At 40.4% G+C, this 25,381-nt stretch overlaps 1 pseudogene; it reads left to right on the top strand.

Annotated features, from left to right (window-relative positions):
- The window catches only part of LOC103741739, a 111,137-nt pseudogene that overhangs the window by 43,771 nt on the left and 41,985 nt on the right, over nt 1–25,381 (top strand).

Raw genomic sequence — 25,381 nt, 5'->3', positions numbered from 1 at the left:
AGAAGAGATGGTCCCTTCCTCCTATGTTCTTTCTTCCCATTTCTATATCAAACATATGCAGTGTTCCTGTCCTAAACACTCACTACATACCAAATGGATTGACCAAAATAGTGAAAGTCACAGAAATGTTTAAATGTATTCATTATAATGTAGCTTCATTGATGTAGATTTGAAAGATGAGAAATCGTTGGGAGTGCTCTCTGATTTGGTCAGTATCTGGAGTTTTGAATTTTTGAATTGCTGTGGGAAGCACTGGTGGATCTGAAAGTTACAGACATGGCAGAGTTGGCCTGTTACAGCATCTGCTCCTGTGCTGTCATTGTTCAGGGATCTTTACAGAACCTTCAGTGTTTCTTATTTGAAAGGAATTTTGACTTCTTCTCTGTCACAAATCGTAGTCAAATTAACTTTGTTTGAATTAAAAATGTAAATGCATTTAATCCCAGCACTTGGGAGGCAGAGGGAGGCAGATCTCTGTGAGTTCAAGGCCAGCCTGGTCTACTACATAGTGAGTTCCAGGACAGCTGGGGCTACAGGGAGACCCTGTCTAAAAAAAAAAAGACCAAAAAAAATGTAAATACAATTAACAATGAGGCATGGATGCAAGTAGGCACAACATGCAGCATGAATTATTGCAGTGTTCTTTGTGATCTGTGAAAATACTTCTCATGGATTTGTCTCATTTCATTTCTCTTTAACAATTTCAAGGATGGTGTTACTCTAGGGTTACAAGCAGGAAGTAAATAACTTGCCACCTTAGGGGAGGCAAGAATGCCCAAGAGTACCCATAGCAGATTGCCAGTCTTCAGATGTAAGACCTCAGTGTTTTCTCTTCATCCCTGTGAGTTCTTAACTTCCTCCATGGATCGAGAGCTTTCACACTATCCTCATCATCTCCAGTATTCTCTTAAGAGATGAGAGCAAAAAAGTTGAAAGCATTTTTTATCATTGCCACGTGCAGCCAACAATTCTCAAGGAACTTCTTGGCAGCTCTCAACCACGTGCCCATTGCTACTGGAGGTTAAAAGATAATTGCAGGTCTGTGGGAGCATGGAATCACAGACCCATACTCAGGGACTGGCTGCCTTCTCCAGTGCCACACTTACTAATTGAGACCACGGCACTGAGCACAAAGTCCTGGTGAAGAGGAAGAAGAGAACCAAGACTTTCCAGCTGCTGTCTGAAAGAGAGTGTTGATGAAAGAAAACCTGCGTTAAGAGTCTGGTAAATGGTCATACTGGAGAAAAGGGACTGAGACTGAACTAGATTGAATGACACAACCACAGAGAGAGACACTCCCGAAGAGAGGATCTAGGCAGCTAAGAGACCTGGGTGCTAAGCCTATACCTAAGCCTGATTCTCCTAACAGTGGAATCTTCACTTTCAGAGAATGTTGTGGCTTAGCAACAATTATGATGAAACCCAATTTTCAAGGTAACAAGGGGTGTTGTTTTGTAATTAATCTATTGCTCACTCTCTACTTCCAGAATCCTAGACTTTTCAGGCTTGTTAATACCCTGCCCATATCTTTCCATGTTATTTACAGTGTGGGATAAAACAAGAACCATGTAATTCTGTGTGCATGTGTGTTTGTCTGGAAATTGGTTTAGAACATATTTGTCTCAAACTCTATGCACAGGAGGCAAGTGATGGGGATGATCATTGTGTCTATGAAAATGTTAGCCTCTGTGATCCTGTGACAGTCTGCATCTTAAAGCCTGGTGCAGAAGTTAAGAGTTATCACAGTGTACCATGGGGAGCACCACTAGTCAGAAACGCAATATCTTGTTTGGACTGTTTTAAAGATGTTCTTTGATGGTAGAGAAGAATGTCTGAGTGTGCAAAGGCACAAGAGGAATTTTCTCTTCCATGATGCTTTTAACCTGGAATTGATACAAGAAAGTCTGTCATCAAATACAGCCAATGTAAGGATACCTGAAAATCTATTTCAAATGTTCTCATGCATGACTTCATGCATAAATACATCAATTTCCAGAACAGCCTATATTATAACATCAGTCAGTAAACTTGCTTAGAAGCTAAGATAATAATTTGTACTTAAGTTCATCTCACAAAATAATAAAATTTGGGGGGGGGATGGAGAGATGGCTCAGTGGTTAAGAGCACTGACTGCTCTTACAGAGGACCTGGGTTCTATTCCCAGGACCCATATGACAGCTAACAACCGTCTGTAACTCCAGTTCCAGGGGAATTCAATGCCTTCTTCTAACCTCCCTGGGAATTGCATGACATGGGTGCACTTACACACATGCAGGCAATACACTCATACACATAAAATAAAAATAAATAAATAAAAATATTTTAAAAAACCTTTTTCTTCAAACATTTCTTTTCAATTTCTTTTGAAAATGTCATTCATTAATACTGCATTTACAGCATGACCCCCTTACTCCTCCAAGTCTTCCCACATCCCACCTCCACAGAAGACAATGATCTCTTGCTTTACTTCAAGGGGTATAAAAGATAAAGTCCATGGGCTTCATTCTGATGCACTTTATTGTAGCCAAGTTCTTTCTTTCTTTTTCTTTCTTTCTTTCTTTCTTTCTTTCCTTCCTTCCTTCCTTCCTCCCTTCCTTCCTTCTTTCCCTCTCTCCCTCCCTCCCTCCCTTCCCTCCTTTCTTTTTTTTTGAGGCAGGGTCTCCCTGTAGCCCCAACTGACCTGGAACTCACTATATAGACCAGGCTGGCCTTGAACTCACAGAGATCTGCCTGCCTCTGCCTCTGCCTCTGCCTCCTGAGTGCTGGGATTAAAGGCGTTTGCCACCACGCCTGGCTTCGCAGCCAATTTCTTAACCCTCCTGTCTAAAGGGATGCCTAAGTGTCCTGACCGTGTGTGTGTGTGTGTGTGTGTGTGTGTGTGTGTGTGTGCTGAGTCCCTCTCGTGGTATGTGTATGTACATGTGTTTAAAGATGGCCACTTGGGATTGGATAAAGCTGATCCTCACTCTCTGAGCAATCATTGATTGCCTGTAGCAATCAAATACATATACAGCCTTGTCTGTAGCCTTCAGGTAGGACTTTGTGAAATAGCCCCAATTCAAGTTGGCATACAACTGGTATTGGCATTATGGAGGTCTTCTCTAGTTAACCATATTGTTCAGATTTCATTGGTGAGATTTCCCTGTCGTTCTAGAAGGCACTATCTAGCCACAGGCATCCTGGTCCTCTGGCTCTTAAAACTATTCTCCCCCTCCCCCATCTTCTACAATATTCTCTGTTACTTAGGTGTAGGGATCACGTTGTAGACATCAGTTGGGACTGGGCTCATGGTCAGGCATTCTCTGCATTTTGACCATTTGTGGAACTTTAAGACTACCTCTAAAAGCATTGGAAGGTGCTATGCATGTTGCCAAGAGAAAAAAGTAATCAAAAGTTCTGCCCAGTTACAAAGGCCATGAGCCAGAACAATAAATAGTCCAGCAACATACTACTAATGTTGCAATAGAGGCGATTTATTTGGGCATCACCAACATCTATCTAATTGTATTTAAGGACCACTCAGTAGGAGGGAATCCTTGACAAGTTCTGTAACCCTAGCCAAATGCCCATAGCTGAAGAGGAGAACTAATACTGCCACTTTCCTAAACCAATATACTTTCTAACTATATTACACATAGTTATTCTTATGTCCATGGATAGCTGCAGCTCTCATTTCTCCTCAGAGAAGGTTCTTTTTGCAATAGATTGAGACTTATATAGTCTTATATAGTCTTTTAAATTATGTTAAGCCTAATGTATTCTGAGATTATGGCCTGACTTGTGATTACTAGATAATTCTTGTGAAAACTTTACTGTAGTAGTGTGTGTTTTGTTTGGGAAAAGACCAAGACCACCAGAGACCACTCTGAGGCAAGAAAAGGAGAAACTTCGTGGGACGCACAAGCTGCCAGGCTGCTTCCCCGGGAGAAAGAAACCAGCAGCTTCTCGTCACAGCAGACTAAGTTTTATAGGATTTCCTTTTTTTTTTTTTTTGTGGGTAGGGGGAGAGTGAGTCAATAGCAGATGCCTCAGCAGGGGTAGTTTCAGCTAGGTGTTTTTTCAGTTTTTTGGTTGGCTGTGATGGAAAATTGCAGTTATGGTTCGGGTGTATTGTTAAAAACAGGAGTCAAGTGGTTACTGAGAAACTAGGATAGTTTAGTTTCTTTTTCCTGGAATGCTGCCTGCTGAGTTGTGGTTGCTAGGGTTTTGGTCAGTAGTGGCTCCATCTTTAGGCCCTGTTTGGCCTAACATTGTTATCTATATAAAACAAATGAGTTTAGTTCTACATAGATATGTTTGATCCAAGCCATGCTTGGCTCATTAAACAAAGCTTTTGTTACAAAGATTTGTACGATATTATTTTGTCCAAGATACATTTAGCTTTGTTAAAATATTTCAGTGTTTACCCTTAATTGATATTGGTCAATGCAACTAATAATCTCAAGCAAATGGATACTCACTACAGAAAAAAAAATTACATGAATTGAGGTCATAATTGGGGAAAATATAAACAGTATTCAACAAACATAAATTTATTATAACTAGCATTTAGGGAAGCGTGTTGGATAGATGTATATTATCACCATTAACACTCAGCCAGTGACGTGGCTGTAGGAGTGATGTTGTTATCACCGACTGTGGCTGGAGTTTTGGGAAATTCCTTTCTCTTCTACAATTATCTCTTGCTTTATTTCAAAGGGTATAAACTAAAGTCCATGGACTTGATTCTAATGCACTTGATTGTAGCCAGTTTCTTAGCTCTCCTGTGTAAAGGAGTGCCGCATTTAATGGCATCATTCAGTTTGCTGTGTTTCTTCAATGACGTCGGGTGCACGCTGCTTTACTACTTTCATAGAGTAGGCAGGGGTGTGTCACTTGTCAGCACATGCTCACTCGGTATCTTCCAGGCTGTAGTCATCAGCCCTGAGGAGTCCAGCTGGGTAGGATTTAAAGCCAAATCTCCTCAATATATTGGCTATTCCATTTTTGTGAGTTGGTTTCTATACCTTTTCATAAGCATTGACTTACTCAAGTACACAACAGAAAATTTGTGCAATAAAAACTTCACCAAACTGAAAGTTTTGGGATACTGTTCAGCTCCTCACCTTGAGGAAACTGATGAAATAATGCATATAGTATATGTAACGATTCCCAATGCTCTGTGCGTGGTACTCTTGCTGGGGGCCAGTGTATCCATCATTGTCATCCTGCACGTGCATAAGCAGAGGATGCAGGACATGCCCAGGATCAGTGTCTTGCCTGGATCCTCCCCTGAATCCAGAGCTACCAAAAATCATCCTTCTGGTTAATACCTTTGTCTGCTTTTACACAGTTTCCACCCTCTTAGCCATTTGCATAACTTTATTTACTAATCCTAGCTCATTCCTGGTGAACATTCATGCAATATTCTCCGTGTGTTTTTCAACTGTCAGCCTCTTCTTGCTCATGAGACATGACCCTAAGGCACTTACCTACATTAAGGCAATACACTCATACACATAAAATAAAAATAATAAATAAAATATTTAAACAAAACAAAGTATGAAGGAAAACAAAAAAATATAAATTTTAGATTCAAAGTAACGTTAATTAGAACAGTGACAAACTGCTTTCATGCAAAATCTACTTCAGACTAATGTCATATATTTTGAGTGAATAATTTTCTTTTTGAGACAGGGTTGCACTATGTAGTTCTGACTGGCTTGGAACTTGCTATGTAGACCAGTCTTTTCTTGAACGCACAGGTACGTGCTTGCCTCTGCCTCCCAAGTACTGGGATTAAAAGCATGTACCACCACACCCAGAATGAATATTTTTTTAACTTTGAAAAAGATCTCCATTTCATTATTAAAATACATAGTTTTACACAGAAAAATTCATTTTTAATACAATTGACACTAAGATGCATATGTGTTTCTACTCTCTATATATCTGATTATTACTAGTTACAGTTGGTTACTTTCTGAGCTCCTTGGCATCTGAGCATGGATATAAAGTCATCAGGTAGGTTTCAATGGTAATTTTTTTCACATCTACACAGAATGAATATTTTTAATAGATAGATTACTTTCATTATTTCTTCCTTTGTTGTGTGTTAACTCTTTGACTCAAAAGGAACATGCAAAGGAATTAAAACAGTATTTCTTTTGAGAATCTGAAACGAGTTTGAGGTGTTTTAGGATGTCCTGAACAGATTTGGTAAGCACTGATGAACTTGTGTCTTGTTTATGACGCCCATATTATTTATTTTATCTGTTAATTTCTACTGTGTTAGCTTATTTCCCTAGTGGCACATCTCACCTTTTGAAGATTAAATCTCTAATTTATGTGTTTAAAGTATTCCCACACAAGTTAGAAATATGAAGATTCATAAAATTCTAACCTGCACCCCCACCCCTGTATGTAGAGCCTACAATTGGAAATTATTGTCGAGATGTCAAAGATCCTTCTCATCCTCTCCTATAACTGTTGTAAGTGTGGCCACTATGGTGACATCTCATAGTATAGATTAGCTTCTGTCTTTACAGTTTCGAGAGCCTGGGAATTAGGAAAATTCCTGACAGGCAATAGACAGGGAAAAAGACTACTGATAAGCAAAGAAACTAGCAAACTTATGCCTTCTTCCTTATCAGAGACAGAGGCCTGGCAGACTTTTGGTTCCACCTGCAAAGGCTGCTTGTAGATGCCCTCAGCAACATCTATTCTGAAAAACTGAAATCAGACCAGAGGACCCTTGGCTTGTGCCAGCTCACGAGCATTTTCAATGCCCTTCTGAGAGTCTTTGAAGTTCATTCAGAGTTTACATATAATGCTCAAGCAGTACAAAACACATGGGAATTTTCCCATCGTATTAGTAAGAAAACAGCACATACACCCAAGGCTGTGTTGACTGACCCAGGAACAGACCTCCTTTTATGTATTTGAAGACAGCGGGGAACATGACAACCTGTTTCTCAACATTCCAGAAAAACTTAGCTGTCTAGTGGTTCTGCTTCAGCATCCTGGGAACAGACTCTGCCCTCCCCGCATCAACAAAGCCTGAAGAAGTCTGTTAACTTTTAGTGAGCAAAGTGTCAGGAAGCTGTTAACCATTAGGGAGCAGAGCACTATTGTCCTTAAGGGACAAGTGGGTGGCCACAGCTACCTATCTGCCTTTATGGTCCAGAATGGTCCAAGTCTAGTCTTGGACATATCTCAGGCTGAGTTGTGGTCTGTTCAGTCCTCTCCTCTCAAGTTGGAATTGTGGTTCATCCTCAATCTATGAGGACTCATCCTCAATCTATTGAGAGGACTCAATCAGTCCTCTCATCTATGTTTAAGTTGAACGGTCAAATATTGAGGAGGACTCACCCTCTATCAGAAACACTCAGAAGAGTGAGAATTGGGTGTGATTGCACATGCCTTTAGTCCCAGCACTTGGGAGGCAGAGACAGGCAGACCTCTGTGAGTTCAAGGCCAGCCTGGTCTACATAGTGAGTTCCAGGCCAGCTGGGGATAAAAAGACCAAAAAAAAAAAAAAAAAAAAAAGAGTGTGTGTGGGGGCTTGTATTTCACCAATCCCCTTTCTACGTGTGGAGTGTCTTTTTCTATGTGCGCTATTGTGTGTATGCTTCAGTTTTTTAATAAAGCTTGTTGCTGTTGTTCTCTGAGAGTTTTCTTTCCTCTTAATTCATTATTTGGCAGAAGAAAAAAAAAATGAACTGGGATCAAGACCCCTTGATGGGAACAGTTTATATAAGTGAAATCACTCAATATGGACTCTTCTATTTTTGGATTTTAAAATTCTCCGTGCTTTAAATTTTTCTGTATTTTCACATGTGGTTATAGAATTCAACTGTAGGAATAGGAAGTGATTTAACATTTTCCTCTTCAGATACATTTGCTATGTTTCACACATCATTGAAATCCTGTCCCCTCATGTTTCCCATGTTGGAAGTTTCCTTACCAGGATACACATATTCAGATAGTGCAACATTTAGGAGGTGTAGGCTTTAGGTCCTGTGATCTTTTCTATTGAAGAGGATTAATGGTGATCCCCTGATGTACTCGGGTTCTCACAATAATGGGATGTTGTAAAGCAAATTCAGATATGTCCTCTCCTTTTTGATTCCTGTTTGCAACAGTACCTCTTCTGAACTTGTTCCTCCTGAACGTGTTTCCATCATGATGACTCCATCTGTGCACCAGAGAGGAACAGATACAGCAACCTGGATATATAATTCCCTTCCTGCAAGATGTTTCTTTTCCTATAAAGTATTCTTAGTTGTTTTTTTTTTCTTTTCTGAAAACGGAAATGTTATTACATGATGTGTCTTTCAATTTCAGTGTCATAATAAGACCCTGCCTGTATATGTTCCAAAATTATTTAACGATGTTTGCATAAATTTCTGTGGGATTGTCCCCCAGGTGGCTGTTTCCTCGGAGGGGCGGGGCCTGCCTCAAGTAACGCAGGACGACGGGAGTGGGGAACGTACAGGAGCAGGATGTACTCAAGGACAGAGTGCGCTGACACTTATGGACCTGGGGCGATCTCACTGGCACCTCAGGCATGAATAAATGCTAACAGTATCTATGGGCATGGCACGGAAACGGTGCAGGGCTAGGTACTGGGTGCTCATTCCTTTATAAGTTACTCCCCCGCCCCCAACAATAATAATAAATGCACATAAAGATATGTTATGTGGTTTGCCTGATAATGCAAAAGACCCAGAGAGAAATCTGACCACAGGGATATATATTTCCAAGAACTCTCATGCATCATAGATTTATTCTTATTCAGTTTCAAAATGCATTGCTAAAGTTCTATAAAGTATTCTTGTGAATTTCCATCCAGGAAATACTGTTGCTTTCATGAAGCTATTTCACTTCTTCATACTTCTAGATAATAATTTTTGCTTTATCCAAAATACATTTTAGTTTTAAGATTCCTGATAAGTTCTGCCTGTTTCTTCCGAGGAATTAATTCATACCTTCAAAATACCTACAGTTTATTTAGACTTAGTTATTTATGCTAGTATGAAGCTAAGTTCACCTTTAATAACAATATCTCTGAAACCTTTGCACTGGACTTCTGTCACCTGTCACTTCATTTAAGTAAACTTTTATTTTCCTTCATAACTGATTATGATTATCGTATTGAAGATTCTGCTTCTGTTAGCTCATCATTCCTCTCACAATTTTATCCAGGCATCAATACCTTACAATGAAATCTACTTGTGAGGTCAAAACTGTTCCATTGGAGAGGGTCATGATGATTTTAACACTTATCACACTAGTATCTACAAACTTCCAAATGCCACCCTTATAGGATCCACCCATATATACAATATCTTAGAGAAGAGGATCCACATATCTATAAATTGGGGTGTATAAAAGACCTCTGTGCTTCAAGTATTTGAGGACTATGTCCTGTTTTTGGTTGTTTTCTGTAGTTCTGTATGTGTTGACACAGAGTTAAGAGGTTAGTGTTGCTCATCTCCCCAACACCATTGTAGGCCATTTTCTCTTACCTCCATGAATTTAAATGGCCAATGCTACCTCACGTTTGTTACCCACTCTCCCTTTTCTCTTTCACAGGACAAGACACAGCCTCTGAAAAAAAAGAAAAGGAAAATCTCAGCCTTATATTTATGGTTGATTGATATTGTGTAAAATAATATCCTAAAATAACCAAACCTACAAATGAAAAAGTAACACCAAACAGATTCTAGGGGAAGAAGGGAACATGATTCCTTGATCTTGTATACTATGATATCCAAATATCCGGTTTTCCACCACATATAGTATAACATTAGAAAAATGCATTGCATTCAAAGTCCAAATAAATAAACTAACAAACAGAAACAATCTGCTCCTAAGGTCATTCTCTCATCAGTCCCAATCTGACATTTCCAAATACTGAAGACACTTATTGCTAATAGATAAGAGATGAAAAGTTGATGACAGTGGGAGTGTTATTCATGTGGCGGCCATTATCCACCAGATGGCATAGCTGTTGGTGATTTTCTCTTATTCCTAAAAGTGAACCCAATAAATTTATGATTGAATAAGCAGGTCTTGGATAGAATCCTTTCCTATGTCCACTATCTGACGCCCTCTTCTGTCCTCCGCAGGCACTGCAGAACACGGGTGCACTTACATGCAAGCAATACACTCATACACATTTTTAAAAAGCAAATAAATCAAGAAATATGTTTAAAATATTCATTAGTGTTCTAAAAGCAAACAAAGTTTCATTTGTTAGCAGCAAATGATGAAGACATCTAATATGGGAGGGTGACTGTGGCTAACAGTACTGTGCTATTTTCTTTCTCTTTCTTTCTTTCTTTCTTTCTTTCTCTCTTTCTTTCTTTCTTTCTTTCTTTCTTTCTTTCTTTCTTTCTTTCTTTCTTTCTTTCTTTCTTTCTTTCTTTCTTTCTTTCTTTCTTTCTTTCTTTCTTTCTTTCTTTCTTTCTTTCTTTCTTTCTTTCTTTCTTTCTTTCTTTCTTTCTTTCTTTCTTTCTTTCTTTCTTTCTTTCTTTCTTTCTTTCTTTCTTTCTTTCTTTCTTTCTTTCTTTCTTTCTTTCTTTCTTTCTTTCTTTCTTTCTTTCTTTCTTTCTTTCTTTCTTTCTTTCTTTCTTTCTTTCTCTCTCTCTCTCTCTCTTTCTTTCTTTCTTTCTTTTTTTTTTTGTCTTTGAGACAGCGTCTCCCTGTAACCCCAGTTGGCTTGGAGCTTGCTATGTAGACCAGCCTGGCCTCGATCTCACAGAGATCCTTCTGCCTCTGCCTCCCGAGTGCTAAGATCAAAGGTGTGCACCACCACACCCAGCTCTGTGCTATATTTTTGAATGATTGCAAGAGCCTATGTTCTTAGAATACTCCCTGCAGAGTGCAGAATGGGGTCACTGGTGATGATGTGTGAATGAACTTGACTGCGATGAATGGTGTGCAATGTTCATGTTTCACACATCCTCACACTGTGCATCTTGTGTATTTTTTGCTAAGTATAAAAAATAAATTTTGTAAGAGGAATATAAGAACAGAAAGAAAATAGAAGTGTCAATAAATTAATGATAACAATAATGTGTTATTCAGATTAACTATAAGTTTCATCAAGTGAATTTCCAGATTTTTCTCTATATCTGGATGAGAGACATTATTAATAAATTCTGAAAATATACACAGTATATTGAATGGCGTGCTGCCATTGTCTGTGTAAAGGTATTAAGGGTACACTTGAAGAAATGGGTGCAGCTGGAGAGATGGCCCAACAGTTAAGGGCACTGACTACTCTTGCAAAGGACCCAGGTTCAATTCCCAGCACCCACATGGTGCCTAACAATTGCCTGTAACTCCAGTTCCAGGAGATCTGATACCTTCTTCTGGCCTTTGTTGGCTTTCCACAACACAAGTGCATTTACATATATGCAGGCAAAATACTCATACACATAAAATAAAAATAAATTTTGAAAAAGAAAAAAGAGGGAATTGTTTATAAATGTTATGCTTTTTTTGACTCATCTGTCAGGATTACTCTTGTTTTCACTTGTTTGGAAACATTCTAATCTATCGTTAAGAAATTAAAGCACCCTGGTATATGAACTTTATAATGGGGTGTCTGTTTATAAGAAAACTTTGTGGCCTCATAAATTTTGCTATGAATCTGAAACTACAATAAACAATACCTTTAATAATAATAATTCAATATCTCAATTTTTAAGCTAGGATTCACATATGAATGACAATATGCATTGATTTCTTTCTGAGATTGTGTGACCCGAGTTAATATTATACATTCTAAATCCATTCACTTTCCTGTGAATTTTGTGATTTCATTTTTCTTTCAAGTTGAAGAATATTCCATTTTATATATGTATCATATTTTCATTGTGCATTCACTTATTGATGGATAGTTTGGTTTCATCCATTGCTATAATGAATACAGCAGCAATAATCTTAGGCATGCAAATATCTCTATGGTAGGGTATGGAATTTTCTGGGTACATGCACAGATGTGAAATAGCTCAGTCATATGTTGGTTCTATTTTTAATTTTTTTTGAGCAACCTCCAAATCTATTTCCATAATGGCAGTATTAATTTGCACTCCCACCAGCAATGAATTGGGTTTCTCTTCACTTCCTCATTGGGTATAGAGTTGGATATAGTATAACATTGAGAAGATGACAAGAAAAGGTAATGAAGGGGCTGCAGAGATGACTCAGCAGTTAAGAGCACTTAACCCCTGCAGAGGACCAGTGTCCAGTTCCCAGCACACACATGGGAGCTCATATCCATAACTCCAATTTCAGGGGCTCTGACGCCTTCTTCTGACCTCCATGGGCATTGCACGACACTGATGCATTTATATAAGTGCAGGCAATACACTCATACACATAAAATAAAAATAACAAATAAAATATTTAAAAAGGGTAATGAAGAGAGGCATACTAATGAGCTCACATGTATACTCTAAGTTCTTTAAATGCTCTCTCAAGGTTTAACACACTTTCAATGCAAAATAAGCCCTTAAGTGGAGTGTTCCCACATGTAATTCTATGAAGGGCTGTTACTTCACTGAAAATATGAATTTTAAATTATGATTTCCATGCTATAGTTTTATGTGAGTATTAATAAGCTTAGTGTATGTTATTCTTTAGAGAAATATTGTTGTCTAGGAATAATTATATTGATAGAGACGGACATGACATCAATTGCTTCAATGTATGTGTGAAAAATCATATTTTCGGTAGACTGCACAAAGCAGTCAGATATATCAGGATATCATATGTATTTTTATAAAATATAGGTCAGATAAGCCTGAAAGGTAAAGAAAAAATGATAGCTCACTCATACAATCTAATGCATTTCATATATCTTTAAAAAACTTGAGAAATTCAATAAATGTATGTTGTCTTACACGGCAATTTTGCACATATAATTTATTATAATTTACTGAATTCAATGGTTAAGTCAGTGCTTAAATTTTCCCTAATTAAGGTATGTAGAAATAAATAGATATGTTTTCTGAAATTTTTAATGATTTTTGCCATTTTTATGATTTTTAAATTTAGCATGTATTAGTGTGTTAATAGTACACTTAGTGTGTATTGGCTTCATAAATGCTTTTTAAAATGTATTCATTTGGGGGCTAGAGATATGGCTCAGCAGTCAAGAGCACTGACTGCTCATGCAAAGGACCTAGGTTTGACTCCCAGCATCCACATGGCAACTAACAACTGTCTGTAACTTCGGTTCTGGGAAAATATGACACCCTCTTCTGACTTCTGCAGGCATTGCATGACATGGGTGCACTTACACACATTCAGGCAATACACTCATAAACATAGAATTTTTAAAAAATAACAAAATATTTAAAATGTATTCATGTAGGCCTTGAGAGATTGCTCAGTGGTTAAAAGCACTGGCTGCTCTTGCTGAGGACCTGGGTTCAATCCCCAGAACCCACATAATGGCTAACAACCATCCATAACTCCAGTTCCAGAAGAATCCAACTCCCTCTTTTGACCTCTGTGGGCATTGCATGACATGGTGTACTTACATATATGCAGGCAATACACTCACACAGAGAAAGTAAAAATAATAAATAAAATAGTTTGAATTGCTTAAAAATGTAAGATGAATGTTAGGAGTCAAGTGACACAGTAAACACAGCCCAAGCCTCATCTTCTCAAGCAGGACCCTCAGGTTCACAGAGCAAGAATCAACAGCATAGCCAGCAGTGAACTGGCTATAGGAGTGACCTTCTTGGAACAGACTATGAAAGGATTTCTGGGCAATTTTTCTCTTGTATACTATTATCTGTCCCTTTACTTCACAGAGTGCAGGTTATGGTCCGCAGACTGGATTTAGAAGCACTTAATTGTTGCTGACTTCTTAATTATCCCACGTAAAGGACACCCTTGGAGAATGACAGTTTTTGGCTTGAAAGACTTCCTCAATGATTTTGGATGAAAACTGGTCTTTTATCTCCACAGACGGGGCAGGGGTGTTTCCATTGGCAGCACCAGCTCTATGAGTGTTTTCCAAGCCATCACCATCATCCCCAGGAACTCCAGATGGGCAGAGCTTAAAGGCAAAACACACAAGTACATTGGTTCTTTCGTATACCTCAGCTGGATCCTGTACCTCTTAGTCTTAGTCTTGTGTTTGTGAGTCCAAAATATAGCAAAAAAACCCATGACAAATCTAATAGATCTGGGATACTGACATGGTGTTCTTCTTGACAAAACCAGTGACACATTGTATGTGACAGTACAGGCAGTTCCTGATTTGCTTTCTATAAGCTCCAGGCCAGCAGCTGCATGATGTTCACCCTGTACAAGCACAAGTAGAGAATGTAACATATTCACAGGCTCACGCTGTCTTCTTGATCCTCCACTGGGTCCAGAGCTATCCAAACCACCCTTCTGATGAGCACCTTTGCTTTGACACACTCTCTTGCCTCTTCTCCATTTGTGTATCAAATCCCAGCTGGTTGCTGATAAGGATAGTTACTGGATGTTTCCAACTCTTGACTCCTTCTTGCTCATGAGCTGCGAGTCTGACTCCATCACTTCCACTTTCTTCTTTCTCTAAGGTACAGAAAAAAATCACAAATTTTGGGCCAATATATAAATTGGATGCATCTACATAATTTTATTGTGTTCATTGTTACGCCAAGAGTTTTACAGCCTGTGTTCCTATCTTCTGGGTCCTACAATCTTTCTATTTAGTCCCTCTTCCACAATGTTCCCTGAGATATTTGTAGGCCAGTTATAAATGTTCCATTTGGGGCTGACCACTCAGCCATCACAAATTCCCAGCACCTTCTGGAGCCATAACTCTTTGCCTTCATTGAGTTCATTGGAAAGAGGGACGTCTCTGAATACAGCTTAGAGTTTTAATTGTCTTGTGGTATAAAAACATATGTTTAGAAAGTGGTTCTATGCTATGTGAACATAGCTATAGAACAGGATTAAGCTCCTCCTAAGTTCCACTGTCTCCCTGCCCATGGGCTTCTTTATGGGCTTACAGTACTGTGTATGGAATCTGATCAGAGGGATTTATTACCCCCTGTCCTAGTTAGTTTTTGTCAACTTGACACAAACTACAGACACCTGGGAAAAGAGACCTTCAAAGAATTACCCAGATCATAGTGGCCTATGTCTGTAAGGCATTTTCTAAATTGCTAGTTGATCACATAGGTGCAATTACATACATGCAGGCAATATACTCCTATGCATAAAAAATAGAAATAATGAATAAAATATTTTAAAGAGACATATTCATTGGAGGAAAAGTAGCCTCTTCAAAAAATGGGGCAGAAAACTGCACATCCACATAGAAAGGATTAATCTAGACCCTTATCTGACACCCTGTTGAGAAAATCAATTCAAACTGAATCAAAGGCTTTAATGTAAAACCTGAAACTGGAAGAGACAAAGAAATCTCTTAACATGTAAGCAAAAGGAGAAGTATGCCAACAGCACTGAAAATTAGCCCAAGAACTAGCAAATTGGATTGCACGACTTTTATACATTGAAGTAAATTATTAGCAGAGAGAAGATAGAGCCTACAGATTGGGAAAAAAGCCTTGACAGGTACATATCAGACAGGAACTTAATATCTAGGCTATAGAGAGAGCTGCATCACTAAATACCAAAAAATGCCATTAATTATTCAATCAATAAACTGAATAATGAATGGTATAGATCATATATGAACATTATATGCATGTATGAAAATGACAAAGCAACTTTTAAGCTACAGATTATTTTTTTAATTAAAAAAAGAAAGAACAGTGTTGGAGAGATGGCTTAGCAGTTAAGAGCACTGGCTGTCTTACAGAAGACCAGGGTTCAAATCCCAGCACCCACATGGAGAATAACAACCATCCCTTAACTCCAATTGCACGGGATCTGATGCTCTCTTCTGGCCTCCACTGGCTTTGCAGGAGACGGTGCACTTACATGCATGCAGGCAACACACTCATACACACAATATAAAAATAGAGGGGCAGGTGACAATGGCGACCGCTTGGTCAGGGTGGACCCTGCTCTGAAGAGCTCATACTGCCCTGGACGCACAACACCCTGGAGCTCTCGATTCGACCTGAGACTCCTCAGGGCCACAGGCAGCCACTCGTAGGGCGTCTTCTGCAAAGGCATCTTATGCACCCTGCTGGCCTGCTCCAAGCTATCCTGGCCTGGCAGCTGCACACGAAGTTCCCGTACATCCAGGTCGGGTATTCGAAGATCCTCAATATCTGATTTCAGGTACACATTTAGAGCCCTGACTGTTAACTGCCTCTGGGTACCTGCTAGATGGCCGACTCCCAGGTCACCCAGCTCCAAGAGCTCTCATTCGCAGTCCCATCTCTGAGGGCGGAGTAGAACTGTGGAAATCCTCTGCGGCCTATAAGTGACACAGGAGGATGTTCCCGGAGCAGAGGACTTCGGTTAAGACGCATGGAAATACCCAAGGAGCTAAGTATCATTAAATTCCTGGTGGATCTTAGGGTAGGACAGAGGACACCAGATGAATTATTAGAAAGAAAGTCTGAAATTAAATTTTCCAACAAGCAAATTTAAATTTGCAGGGAAGTCATGATCAAAATTAGACTTTGGAAATATTGGTTTGGATTGTAAGCAAGACATGAAAAAGAAGTCTATAATACTAAGAATGTATGGGAAAAGGATGTGTTTTATCATCTCACAAGAGAACACATTGAAACTTTGAGTCAAAACAAAACCATGGGCATGCATGCCCCAAATGCCAAATATGGCAAGCTGTTGTAGGATTTTGTGTGTGTGTGGGGAATGGTGGGAGTGTGGGAAGAGGGACTCTTGGGTGTACCTGTGAGTAGAACATGGCTTAAGACCTTGGAGCCAAAGATGAGGAATTCCAGTTGTAGCACAAAGCTTAACTGTTCTGTGAATAACTTTTCAACACAAGTAATACAAACATTGGATATGGCGTGCATCTTTGAAGGAAATATTTAATTTTGGTTACAGAGTAAACTGCAGAGGCTTTAAGCTTTGATGTAAAAAAATACAATTTACAAGGGTGGTGAAAGTAAATGAATGGTTGTGGTACCCGTGTAAAGTGGGAGACTGAAAGATGTACTCTGTCGGGAATGACAAAGGGTATTTTATTACCTACTGCACCTCCATAAACTGAGAAACGAACTACCACATGAAGTCAACAGGAACCGCTCAAAGGTGGAGCATTCAGGTGGGATGTCTGATCAAGAGAAAGTATCAGGGTTGTGTGGATGAGCAGGGGAGATAATTCAGGGCCTGGGGTGAATCAGTAATTGCAGAATTTTCTTTGAAATTAAATCTAAAGTAATATAAGCCCCATGAAAAATAAAATTGTCAAAAACTACACTACCATATCTCAAGTGTGAATAGTCTTGTTCATTTTATGTAAATACTTGGCAAGAAATGATTCTGCTACATTGGGAAGTGGGAAATGGAGGAAGATGTGTAATGATGGGGAGTCCCCTACGGTCTGTTAGTACTGAAAGTGTGGCTAAGTTGCAGAGTCTTGCCTAGCATACACAAGGCCCTAATATTGATCCCCAGAACCACAGAAAAAAAAGATCTAATACGGAAAAAGCAATGCAAACTATGATTAGGGGGGAAAAAGTAAAAAGTAGTTCTCTCTAAAGAAAGGACGCACACATGTCTGTCGTTTTTCCTTACAAGTCTGACAGAGTTATTTATTTTTAATCATCCATGTGCTTTCCTTTAATTTAGATGTAACATAATTACATTAAAATTTCATTTTTAAAAGCTCTCCAGGTAATTGAAGTCTACCAGTATCTAACTGATACAAGAGTGTCATGGGATTGAAATTGTAAATCAAGTAGAAGTCTGTCAAAAATAAGTAAATAAAAATAAAAATAATTTTTTTAAAACAACAGAATATTTAGTGACACACTGTCCTAGTTTGTTCTCCATTGCTATGACAAAATACTCTGACCACTACCAACTTGGGGAGGAAAGGGATTATTTAGCTTACACATCCCGGGTCACAGTTCATCCAGGAGCCCAAGGTAGGAACTCAGGACAGGAACCTGGAGGCAGGAGCTGGAGCACAGGCCATGGAGGAACACTGCTTACTGGCTTGCTCCCCTGGCCCCTGCTCAGCCTGCTTTCTTACGAAACACAGGCCCACCTGCCCAGGGGTGGCACCACCCCCAGTGGGCTGGGCCCTCCCACATCAACAATCAAGAAGGTGCCCCACAGACATGGCCACAGGCCAGTCCAATGAAGGAAATTCCCCAATTGAGGATCCCTCAACCCAGGTGTGTCAAGTTGACACTAAAGCTATCCAGCACACACATTCACTTCAAGACATTATGAGACTATTGTTATATAAAGAAAAAAATGTGTATTTTTATCCACCTGGAACAATTGCACAGAATGCACGATTGATCCAGGCCCTGAAACATCAATTGGAAGGTGACATAAGAGGTGATGGATGTGATGAAGGTTCAGGAGAAAGGAACGGCAAGAGAAGTACGGGCAGGAAAGCACTTTTGGACCCAATCTTGTAGTGGTCTTGTGCAGATAACCACAACTGCAGTGAGTTCATGAGTGTAACAGCCATGTCATGTGCACAGTGTGATGAGTGCTGTACACTGAGCCGCTGTGGAGATGAGTCCTGAGTGGCAGGCATCTAGAGGCAGCCTCTATTCTCATCTCTCTCTTTTATAAGGAAATCATGATCATTATTGAGCAGAAGTGGAAACAAATGGATTAAACATTATGAAAGGATATCACATCTAGAAGTGGGTAAGAAATTCCAACCCAGCTTTGTCAGATGATGGCTGCTGGGAGGGGGAAAGGCAGTATCTTACAGGGATGGGGCTCTCTTGGTGGGCCCAGTGGATGGACTCACACAGAAGGATATTTGGGGACACAAATCTGACTCTATAGATGGTATATGTACACACACATATATGTATATATGTACATATATATGAAAGTAAATTTAATAGGGGGCAGTAGGGGGAGGTGTGGATAGGAAAGGGTATCTAAATATCATCAAACTATATTGTATGAAAAATCTCAAAAATTCAACAAAATAAAATGAAATACCTCATCTGTGGTCTGGAAGGTGTTCTAGTTTGCCTTCAGTAGCTGTGACAAAACACTAACCAATACCAACTTGGGGAGGAAAGGGTTTATTTTGCTTACATCTCCCAGGTCACACAGTTCATCACTAAGGGAGCCCAGGGTAGGAACTCAGGGAAGGAACCTGGAGGCAGGAGCTGGAGCACAGGCAATGGAGACACGCTGCTTACTGGCTTGCTCCTCTGGTCGGCACTCAGCCTGCTTTCTTCTACAATGCAGAACAACCTGCCCGGGGTGGCACCACCCATAGTTGGCTGGGCTCTCCCACATCACTCAACAACCAAGAAAATGTCCCACAGATGTGGTCAAAGGTCTGTCCAATGGAGACAGTTCCCCCAATTGAGGCTCCCTCAGACATCCAGCCTCATGGACTGAGCAACTACTGAATTCTCAGCCTCTCCAGTGTGGTGCAGCCATTGTTGGACTACTTGGACTCTATCCTGTAAGCTAATCTGATTAAAAATTTTAAATATAATATATATTTTAATTATATATATATATATGGTGGTTATTTCCCCAGTTCCAGAATGTATAATTGGGATAGTTACACTTAGAAATTGATAGAATCCCCACATTGGTTTCCTGACCTATGGAGTGAGGGCTATTATGGTTGGAAAGGCCAAATGGGCTGTAGCCAATAGTCTGGCTGGGTGGTCAGGGACTTGGAAGGGGCATGACTGGAAAATAAGTGAGAAAGACATTTGGGGAAGAAGTATGTGGATGGATCTCTCCAAATGGGCAAACGATGGGAAGATACTTGTGTCTCATGTAAATGCTCATCAGAAGGTGATTTCAGCAGAGGATGAATTCAGTGATCAAGTAGATTGGATGACCCGTTCTGTGGACAGTTGGCCTTTCTCTAGCTGTCCCTGTCATTGTTCAATGGGCCCATGAACAAAGTGGCCATGGTAGCAGAGATGAAGGTTATGGATGGGCTCGTCAGCATGGACTCCCACTCACCAAGGCTGATCTGGCTACAGCTGCTGCTGAGTGCCAGATCTGTCAACAGAAGAGCTGAACACTGAGCCCCTGATATGGCACTATTCCCTAGGGTGATCAGCCGGCAACCTGGTGGCAGGTTAACTACATCAGACCACCTCCATCATGGAGGGGACAGTACTTTGTATATAATGCTTCTGCCAAAACTACCATCCAGGGACTTCCAGAATACCTTATCCATGGTTAGGTATTCTGTACAACATCATTTCTGACCAGGGAACTCACTTCACAGTCTAAGAAGTGACAGTGGGCCCATGGTCATAGAATCCATTGGTCTTACCATGTTCCCCACCATCCTAAAGCAGCTGGCTTGATAAGGTGATGGAATAGCCTCTTAAAGACACAATTACAGTGCCAATAGCCTGGAGGGATGGGGCAGGGTCCTCCAGAAGGCTGTGAAATGCTTTGAATCAGTGTCCAATGTATGGTACTGTTTCTCCTTTAGCCAGGATTCACGGGTCCAGGAATCAAGAAGTGGAAGTGGGGATGATTCCACTCACTATTACCCCTAGTGACCCACAAGGAAATGTTTTGCTTCCTTTACCTGCGACTTTGTGCCTGCGCCACCAAACACCCCTTTTGGTTCCCGAGGTGGGAGTGCTTCTGCCAGGAGACACAGTAAACATTCCATTGAATTGGAAGCTAAGATTTCCCCCTGGCCAATTTGGGCATCTGCCACCCTTAAACCAACAGGCTAAGACAGGAACAACAATAGCAGGTGTGGTGGCACATGACTTTGATCCCAGCACTCTGAGTTCAAGGTCAGTGTGGTCTACATAGTGAAAAAAAAAAGAAAAGAAAAGAAAGAAATAACAGTATTAGGAGGGGTGATTGGACTATTTCTCCACTGTGGAGAGAAGAAGATTATGTCTGGAAGGCAGGAGATTCTTTTTTTCTTTTTCGGTCTTTTTGAGACAGGGTCTCCCTATAACTCCAAGTGGCCTGGAACTCGCTATATAGACCAACCAGACTGGCCTGAAACTCACAGAGATCTGCCTGCCTCTGCCTCCCAAATGCGGGGATTAAAGGCATGTACCACCATGCCTGGCTTAGCAAGAGATTTTTTAGGGCGTCTTTTGGTGTTACCACGCTCTGTGATTAAGGTCAATGGGAAACTTCAACAACCCAATCCAGATAGGTTAACAAATGGTCCAGACCCTTCAGGGACAAAAGTATGGGCCACTCCCCCAGGAAAAGAGCCAAGACCTGCAGAGGTGCTTGCTGATGGTGGAGGAAATACTGAATGGGTAGTAGAGGAATGTAGTTATATATATATATATCAGCTCAGGCCATGTTACCAGTTGTGGAAATGTGGATTGTAATTCACCTGAGTGTTTTTGTCCAATTCAGTTAAGAATATGCTTATGCATATATACACATATATTAAGCAGATATTTGTGCTGTTCCCTTTTGAATATGTAATTGAGATAAGTGTTAAGTAGTTAAGTGTTATAAACCTATATCATCATACTAAGTTATGAGGTACTAAAGGAATAAGCATTTAGTCCTTAAGTCCTCAAAGGCCTTACCACCTACTCTAAGATATAGAATGTGTTGGTCATTGTATGGTGAGATAGTTATATCATGTTAGATAAAATTATGATCTTGTCATTGTTTTCATTTGAAAATTAAGCATGACGTAAGGAGAGGCTATTGGGTGTTAAATTGACAGGGGGTGGACTTGGGATGGCTAATCCTGGGTGTCCATTTCTCTGGATCTGGGATTGACTGAAATGAGAGAGACCTTCTTGATTAGATCATCTGAAGCTGGAAGACCCACCCTAAACGTGGGCGTTACTTTCTGGTGGCAGCCCTTATAAAAGGCCATGACGGAAGGGAGCTCTTGCTTTCTTGCTCCTTGCCTTCTCTCTCACTGGTGAGGACTTCATCTTGCTGCTGTGACCAACTTCTTTGGATTCCAACATAGACTGAAGACTAGCAGATCTCCTGGAATCCATCAGGCCTTCAGCACCAGATTGGGACTACAGAGACATCCAGCCTTGTGGGCCGAGCAGCTACCAGTGGTGCAGCCATTGTTGGACTACTCAGACTGTATCCTGTAAGCTAATCTGATAAATTCTACCTGTTTCTTTAGAGAACTCTGACTATAATGCAGAGTTATTGAATTTTACGTTTCTTGCTTCATTTCAGTTTGTGTTTTCTTTTGTGTTTCTGTGTCATTATTATTATTATTATTATTATTATTATTATTATTTTGTCTTTTTTGAGACAGGGTCTCCCTGTAGTCCCAGCTGTCCTGGAACTCACTATGTAGACCAGGCTGGCTTCAAACTCACAGAGATCTGCCTGCCTCTGCCTCCCAAGTGCTGGGATTAAAGGCGTGTGCCACCGCTGTATCATCAATCATCATCATCATCATCATCATCATCATCATCGTTGTTATTATTATTATTGCCTTGTCATTATTTATCCAGCCATTTGTTTATGTCATCTTAGAATTCAATCATTTTGTTTCTGTCCTCTTTAAATTAATTAAGGGTTTTGTTTCTTTATATGCTTTGAACTCCTTGAACATGTTTGTGCTTTTTGGAGTTCTGTTTCTTCGATGTCTTCTGATTCACTGCCCTTAGGGAACATTGCTATGGAATTTGTGCTTGGGGGAGGGCAGCCTTTTCATGGTTTATCATAGTTTCAGTGTTTGGGAATAGAACCTGTATAGGATTTAAACTGTTTGTTGTCTTCCTCCTAAGAGTTTTTTTAGGCCAGGAGGATGGAGTGCAAAGGTGAGGTTTCAGGCTGGGTGTCTTTGGGGTGTCTCAAGGAGACAGAAACCAGGCTGTGGGGAGGTCTAGGTAGAGAGTAGGGTGTCTTAGTAGGACCAGGTGTGGTCTAAGCCCACCGTACTGTGTCCAGGACTAGACTGACAGCTGCAGCCACTTGTTTGGGATCCAGAGGTCCATGCGAGGGGCGGGGTCTGAGTGGGTCAGGGACAGTCTCCTGGGTCAGAGGAGAGACCCAAAGAACGGAGGTGGAGCAAATTCAATGTGGTTAGAGAAGGGGTGTGGCATGGGCGAACTCCTAAGAGTGACTACCGGAAACGGGGTCGGGTGGGCGGGACCAGAGCAGAGCAGGAGAGTCTGGGGGAACACGGGGGCCTGGGGGACTGGACAAGTGCAGACCTGGGAAAACTCTACAGACCAGCACAGGTGGAGCAGTGTGGTACAGGGATGAGAAAATTCATCCCAGCCACAGGAGCCACCCAGCGATTGGTGCAGAGCGAATGCGTGGCGGATCCAGGAGGGACTGGCAGGTAGGACCTGGATGGAGTCCTGGTCCTGTGATCCAAGAGGGACAGGACGCTAGAGGAGTTGGGGGCTCGGAGCAGAGGCAGGTCAGCGAAACTCAAGAGGGATTTAAACATTTTTTTTATGCTCACCATACAGGAAGCATCACAGGTCTCAAAATCCAGTTGCTAATTTTTTTAGCCTGTGCATGCCTTAGATTTGGATTGCTAAAGGTTACTGTTTAGATAAATTTAAGGGCATATAGACTAAGACTAATCGTGATTTTATCAGCCATTTTATGGTTTCCAAAATATTCCTATAAAAATAATCAGGTAAGGAGGGCGTGGTACTGCAGGAGCTCTGAGTTCAAGGTTAGCCCGGTCTACATAGTACGTTGCAGCTGGGGCTACCAGGAGACCCTGTCTCAAAAAGACCAATAATAATAATAATTAGACTATTTGAAAATATTTGTTGATGTTTGCAAGCATGGCAGAGTGATGTAGAGTCAATAAGAATTCAAGTCAGTCGTTCCAACCCTTGTTGTTATGAAAAATCAAAACTATTCCCATTTAAATCTGACTTCCCTGCTCTACCTCTTGCTTAGCTAAGAGGGTGACATTTGAACTTCTGACCTTGGCATCCCCCAAAAGCTTATCAGTGAATTAAGGAACCACTGCAAATTTGATTGACTCAGAAAATATATTTTAGCTGACCTCCACAATGTAAACATTAATATTTAATAAGTAAACTTTTAACTCACTATTGATTTTCCATCAGAAATATTTACACTTTGGCTGGGCATGGTGGCCCAGGCCTTTAATCCCAGCATTCCTTTAATCCCTGTCTCCAAAACAAAATAAATGAACAACCCCCCATTATATATATTTTATAATATAAAGATAACACTAAAAAATGTGTATTTTCTTTAAAAATATTTTATTGCTTTTATTTTATGTGTATGTGTGTTTTGCCTGCATGTAAGTGCACCCCTGTTGTGCAAAGCCCACAGAAGCCAGAAGAGGTTGTCAGATGCCTTGGAACTAGAGTTAGGGATGCCACCATGTGGGTGTCAGGAACTGAATCTGGGTCCTCTAGAACAAGTGTTCTCAACTGCTGAGTCATCTCTCCAGCCCCCCAAAGTATATTCTTATGTTGAGATCTTCATTTTAGATTTTATAGTTCAAAGTGTATTCTGAGCGTGAGGCTCACAGGCCATACTATTTTCACAGGCAGAAAACTCACTGTAGAATAGGGTGAACTAGGACAGCAACTTTTGAATAATTATGTTGACTCACCTACACCAAAAAATGTCTCTAATACTCTTTGGTCTCCTTGGTAAAGAAAAGCACTCTGTCCATGGGCATATGGTTATTTCATTTCAGGGTGTGTTGACAGTCAGTAATGTGGTGGTAGAATTCTTCCAGGAGAGAGAATGCCTAGGCCCTGCTAGAGGGCTTTACATAGAGACTTGAAGGTAGAGAATTGCAGCAATCTGGTTTGGGTGGTGAGAATATTTTTCTTGCAGTATTTCTTATGTATACCTAGGGTTCCTTTGGTAACTGCTGTGTGTGTTAGCTTTATGGGAGTGAGTCTTACATGGTACATAATAAAGATCCATTTTCACTATTAAATTACCGCTGACATAATTAGAAGTGGTACTCAAGTTACGGAAACTGAAAATGCTCTGTAAATATTTTCCATATTCTGACAGAATGTAACAATTGGAATCATTTGTAGAATCCTGTCTTATGCTTTCTGTTTATGCAGCACTGCACTGTGTTAGAAATCCAGGTACTTTGTAAAGAATGTCCTTCTAATATGTAGGTCTTACACAGAGCTGTTAATCTATCTGGAGCTAAATAGAGACTGGAATGGTGAGGGGAGACTGGAGAACCAGGTAGGGGAAGTGAATGAGGCAGGCCCAGATGAAGGGACCAAGTGGAAGCAGAAACCTGTTGTAAAAATTTGTTTTGCCACCAGGTGTCTCACGCCTTTAATCCCAGCAGAAGCAGGCA

This window comes from Nannospalax galili, unplaced genomic scaffold, assembly GCF_000622305.1.
Source record: "Nannospalax galili isolate Female #2095 unplaced genomic scaffold, S.galili_v1.0 scaffold260, whole genome shotgun sequence".
NCBI classification, from domain to species: domain Eukaryota; kingdom Metazoa; phylum Chordata; class Mammalia; order Rodentia; family Spalacidae; genus Nannospalax; species Nannospalax galili.
Note: the sequence above shows the minus strand (reverse complement) of the source record. Positions and strands in the feature narration are given on the sequence as shown.